Source organism: Musca autumnalis, unplaced genomic scaffold (genome assembly GCF_047663935.1).
Source record: "Musca autumnalis isolate F117 unplaced genomic scaffold, ASM4766393v1 scaffold_4, whole genome shotgun sequence".
Lineage (NCBI taxonomy): Eukaryota > Metazoa > Arthropoda > Insecta > Diptera > Muscidae > Musca > Musca autumnalis.
This window is the reverse complement of record NW_027411977.1, coordinates 19,729,767-19,735,875: the sequence shown is the minus strand read 5'-3', so window position 1 is coordinate 19,735,875 and position 6,109 is coordinate 19,729,767.

Sequence of the window (6,109 nt, the reverse complement as noted above, 5' to 3'; positions counted from 1 at the left end):
CGAGGAAGAATCGCAGATTAATCATCTGGAAGATCTTCAGAAGATCAACATGTAAAGAAAAATTAAAAAAAGAATAGAACAACTGTTTTTTTGTTTCTTTTATTTGTTGTTTACTTTTCTGCTTTTCTTTTTTGCTTTGTTATGGTTTTTAATTATTCCTTTATGTTGTGGTTATTTGTTATAGGCACTGTGTACTCAGTACTGTTTCCTCAGTCAATATGTTGTCTTTTGGTTAAACTTTGCAAAACCTGGACATGTGTGGTTTGTCAATACTCATAATATTATACGTGCCATTTATATCAAAGTTCTGAAGAAAGTGTATATGAGAATTATATGCAACAAAATCAAAAATTTTAGTAACAATCATCTGTTGCTCTTCCAGAAGAGTCTTCTGTGATTCCCAACGGCGATCATTTGAAAAATGTAAGAAAAAAATGTAAACAATCACCCAATGATCGCCGTGGGGAATCACAGAAGATTAATCTAAGCGAACAATCTTCCAAAAATTGAAAAAATGTTGGCAGGGAATATTTACATATGCATATTAAATGATTTCGTTTTACGAAATCCTAGAATCAAATGAAGTGTATTTACATCTGTTTTTTTGCGTCATTTGCTTACGCACACAATCGCACTACACACTTATACAATAACACAAACACACGCACACAATATATTTCATGGTACAATAATTCTTAGGTAGGCCACAGCTAAGAGCTGATTACAATTTTTTTTTGTTATGGTTTAAGCTGAAAACATTTACAACGTTTGATTAAAGTTTTGCGTTGGGCGTCGAGAAAAAAACAACAACAACAACAGGGCGACGACGACACCAAAGTCCAGCGTTTATCTGTTTGTCGGCATATATTTCAAATGAATTTGAATTTTTCGGCATCATGCTCAACAGTGTAAAAACGGCCAAAACGACACAAAACTTTACCCAAACGTTGTATGTGTTTCCAGCTTTAATCTATCAAAACCGTGTTGACATGCAGAGTTGATATTTATTATTGATCAAAAAATTCAACTCTGTTTTGTTTTCATTTCAACATTTCGTTCTTCTTCTTCTTTGTTAAGTCATCCGTTATCATTCATCAAAACAATTTTGACGTTTTAAGCCATAGCGACAGGGTTGTATTTTTTTGGCGATTCTCATACCTGGCTTACCTATGAATTATTGTACCATGATATATTTATTCAGAAAAATAGGAATTTCACAACACAAATGTGTATCAATTAACTTAAATTAATTCCAAAAACAAAAAAACATAATTTTTGCAAGTTTTTTAACCATTTATTTTCACTTTTGTCATCGTTTGAGTATTTTTGTTTTTCTACAACACACACAACCAAACAAAGACATCATAAAACAGTTGCATTTTTTGGTAGTTTATGACGAAAAAGCAGGGTTGCGTATAAAAGTATGTGCGTTGTTTAGAATAAATGACGTAGCTATCGTTATTTATTTTTGTATGGTAAATGACGCAAAATGTTGCCTGTTTTAGCAAATAAATGACGAGACAGCTTTAAATGACGAAAAAGTTGCTAATGTAAATTGGACATAACCCTGCGTTTACAAATGCCAGTATTGGCAAGACAATAGCAAAAATACAAACATTTTTCACAAATACATTTATAAAATTTTAAATATGTATAGAGAAAAGTATGAATGTATTGGTGAAAATGGTTTGTAACTTTGAAATTGTCTTGCCAATACTGTCTGTGTGTAAACACCTAGTAAAGGTAGTTTCATGCTAAGAACTGATTTAAATTTTTTCCATTGTTTACCCTGCGTTTATGCATGACAGGACAGTTGAGTTCATGTATTGATTGTCAAAATCCCACAACTTGCCTGTGTGACGTAGGCGTCCCGACAACTGCAAAAACAGTTCTAAAATTTTGAATGAAAATCGTGGATATCTTTTTGTTTTCCGTTCACATGTTTTGTTTTTGTTCATGTTCTTTTGTTTTCAACATATTTCAATTATTATTTCACTTATTTTTACAAAAAATGTCAAAAAATTGTTAACCCGGCTGTCCGTTTAAAAATTTTGGACAGCTGGGAGACAAACGACAAATGTATGAATGTGTTAGTAAATCAGAGTTGTATTTGAAGACAAACTGTCTGATGTAAACGCCTAGTTAATAAAGGCCTCGTCACATAAAAGGATTTCTGGCTTAATTCATTAAGTTGCATGTACTTCCGGCTTTAAGTCAAAAGTCAAAGCATACGAAAATCGTGTTTCAGCACACATTCACCCGCGTAGAGTTGCCGCATCCTCTTATCTGACGAAGCCTTAAGAAAGGTTAGCTAAAGCTTTCTGTCAATTTAATTTTTTCTTTCGACTGTTCCTAAAATGTCAAAACAATATACACAATCTGTGTATGTGTGTGCTGTTTGAATAATACGCCAAACAATTTAAAAAAATCGATTTCAATGATTTTTAAATGTGTTTTTAGAACATTTGTATGGAAGAAATTCGTGAGCTTTACATTGAAACAAACATTTTATCATATCCACAACCCGATTAGGTGAAGAAACTTGACCCTTCATTCAATTTTCGCATTTTTTATAAAATGCTCAAAAATGGTATTGTAAACAAACGCACTTGTTGCTTTTGTGTTTACTAATTTTGACGTTTTAAGAATTCAGGAAAAACAAGGGTTCTATAGATTGTTTTAATTTAAATCTACCTCTTTACTTATACCATGGAAATTCCTATTTTTCCGACTAAAAAATATTGTGTACGTGTGCTGTATGATTGTGTGCGTGTGTATGTGTGCACATATGACGCAGAAAGCAAATGTAAATAAACTTGATTTATTTCTAGGATTTCGTAAACCGAAATCATATAAGGTGCTAACCATTTACGAATTCTACTCGATCTTAACTGTAAACTTATACGTCAAACGAAAACTCATCTGAAATCCATTGGATTTCATTTGACGTTTACCCTGCGTTTAGACATGACAGGACAGTTGAGTACATGTATTGGTTGTCAAAAACCCAGAACTTGCCTGTGTGACGTAGGCGTCTAGACCACTGCAAAACCAGTTGTAAAATTATGAATGAAAAATCATCGGTTTCTTTTTGTTTTCCGTTCACATATTTTGTTTTTGTTTTGTTGCATCCCAGACCTGTGGTGCGATTCTCTAACTCATTTTTTGTGTTACCGACAAATGTCGGTAATACCCCGGTTACACTATTGAAGGTTAACCCACTGGGTTTAATAGATCCAGTGGGTTAATCTTTGCTGGTTACACTTAGCTTTTCGAGGATATAAACTGTCAGCTGTTGTTTGTTTACGTATACATACAAAATAACTAATTAAGTCGTGTTTTACACTTTTACGATTTATCGTATGAGATATCGTCCCACTTTGGTCATATTCGATTATTTTACACGCAGGGATACATTTTTTGTAACTTGGTATCAAGCGTACTTTTTGTTAAAAAATTGTATAATGTAAAAAAAAAAATAGTTTTATGATTTTCAAATAATTTTAGATTTATTAACTCCATAACATCGCATGCGACCAATCGTAAATGTGTAAAACACGACAAACTTTGTTGCAGAAACAGTTGCAACTTTTGGTACTTTTTGAGTAGAGTTGGATTTTTTTGCACAAATACCGAATACAACACTGTATTTTTGGTGGATTTGTGCCGGATTTAAAATAAACCCAGTCATGAGAGGATTTAATTTTTGTATGGCAAATCTGGTCAGATTTGACCAGATTAAGCAATAAATCCTCATAAAGTTGGTTAACCCGGCAAAAAACTGTAGTGTAACCGCACTATAAAATTAAAATGATTATAATTTCGGTAATTACCGATGTTTTTCGGTAAGTTAGCGACGAATAAAAAGCAGTCCCAAAGTTCTACCGATATCAAGAGTGTTGTCAACTTTTATTTGAACTTTTCATTCATAATTTTGCGTTTTGATTTTACCAATTTTTGCCGGTAACTCAAAAAATTAGTTCAGGAGGTGTACTCTCACCGCTGTTGTGGCTACTTGTGATAAACAATATTTTGGCGGAATTCGACAATCAGGGCATCAAGGTTGTCGCATACGCGGATGATGTGGTTTTACTAATAACTGGCAAATTCTTGTCCACAATTTCGGAGCTTATGCAAGAAACCTTATCAAAGCTGTCCCGTTGGGCCACCACAAATGGCCTTGGTGTAAATCCAACGAAAACAGAACTGGTATTGTTCACCAGAAAGCGTAAGCTCGGCGACTTCATGCCACCAACATTGGATGGAGTGCAGTTACATCTATCTCCTGAGGCCAAATACCTAGGAACAATCCTGGATTCTCATTTGAGATGGAAAAGGAACGTCGAGGAACGGACGAAGAGAGGTATGATTGCACTTTATTCATGTAAGAATTCGATTCGATTGGGAAAATTTGGGGATTAAATCCAGCTATTATACACTGGCTGTACATATAATACTGTTGTGAGACCCATCTTATCCTATGGATGTCTTGTCTGGTGACATGCGCTTCGACATAAATCGAACTCTGGCAACATAGACATGGTGCAAAGGGCAGCCTTGATCCTGATAACTGGAGCTTTTAGAAGTACACCACAAGCAGTTCTGAATGCGATGCTAAACCTCTCGCCCACGAGACTTATGCTATGTTTACATTTACGAAATCCACTCGATTTCATCTGTCAAATCCATAGGTTAAACGTCAAATGAAATCCAATGATTTCAGTTGAGATTTCATTTGACGTTTGAGCTATGGAATTGACAGATGAAATCGAGTGGATTTCGTAAATGTAAACTTAGCAATAGCATCAAAGGTCAAGCAGCAAGTAGTGCCCTAAAGCTGAAAACAGATACAACGTTTGATTCAAGTTTTGTGTCGTTTTGGCCGTTTTTACACTGTTACAAATTGATTTGAAATATATGCCGACAAACAGATAAACGCTGGACTTTGGTATCGTTGTCGCCCTGTTGTTGTTGTTTTTTTCTCGACGCACAACGCAAAACATTAATCAAACGTTGTATCTGTTTTCAGCTTTAGGCTACATGAATTGAATCGTTGGCGTGACAGCACCTATGGTCATGCATGCATTCTTCGGGAGCTAGGGCCAAACCTTAGATTGAATCTGCAGGGGAAATTCAGAGACTACTTATCACCAATCCATAGATTTGAAGATTTTGAGGTCGTTATCCCTAGTAGAGATGACTGGATCCGTAGTAACCCTCCTCTGGACGGTCTGGCTTTCTATGCAGACGGTTCCAAGATGGAAGAAGGTACCGGAGCTGGCGTCTACTGCGAAAAGCTTTGCCTTGAACACTCACATAGGTTGAACAGCGACTGTAGTGTTTTCCAAGCAGAAATCTTCGCGATCAAAATGGCCGCAGAGTTGATAAAAAAGTCTGGCTGCTGAAATCTTTGAACCGGTGACTATCTTCGTTGATAGTCAGCCGGCTCTTAAAGCCATCAAATCCCCCAATATCAAGTCTGAGGCCGTTCTTGAGTGTAGAACTGCTTTGGCGAACCTCACTAACGCTGTCCGACTCTGCTGGGTACCGGGACACTGTGACATTGTGGGAAACGAGAAGGTAGATGAACTGGCAAGACATGGATCTCAATCAACAAGTCAAGCTATCACTGATTCTATCAAACCACCCATATGTCACGTTTTTCCGAAGGTGGAGACGTTCTTTGAAGAACAAGCCAAGGAACTATGGCATAATGAACCAAGGTGCAACGTGTCAAGGGCCATTTGGCCGACTCTTTCAACAAAGAGAACAACTTCACTTTTAATTCTGAATAAGTCAGAAATCAGGGTATTGACGGGAGTCATTACCGGCCATTGCAACATCCGAGCTTTTGTCGGCAAATGGCAGGATGATGGCGTGGACTATTGCAGGCTCTGTGAAGATGAGGAGGAAACGGAGACGATTGAGCATATTTTATGTCCTTGCCCGATGTTAACTCGAAAGCGATATAGATTAACAGGAATATGCTTTCCTCCAAGATTAACCTTCTACTCAAACATGGAACCAACAATCATAAACAACATCATCAAAAATTTTAATTGGCTGGGACGGCGCGACCCATAAGCGTAACTACTTCTTTGGCAGTTTT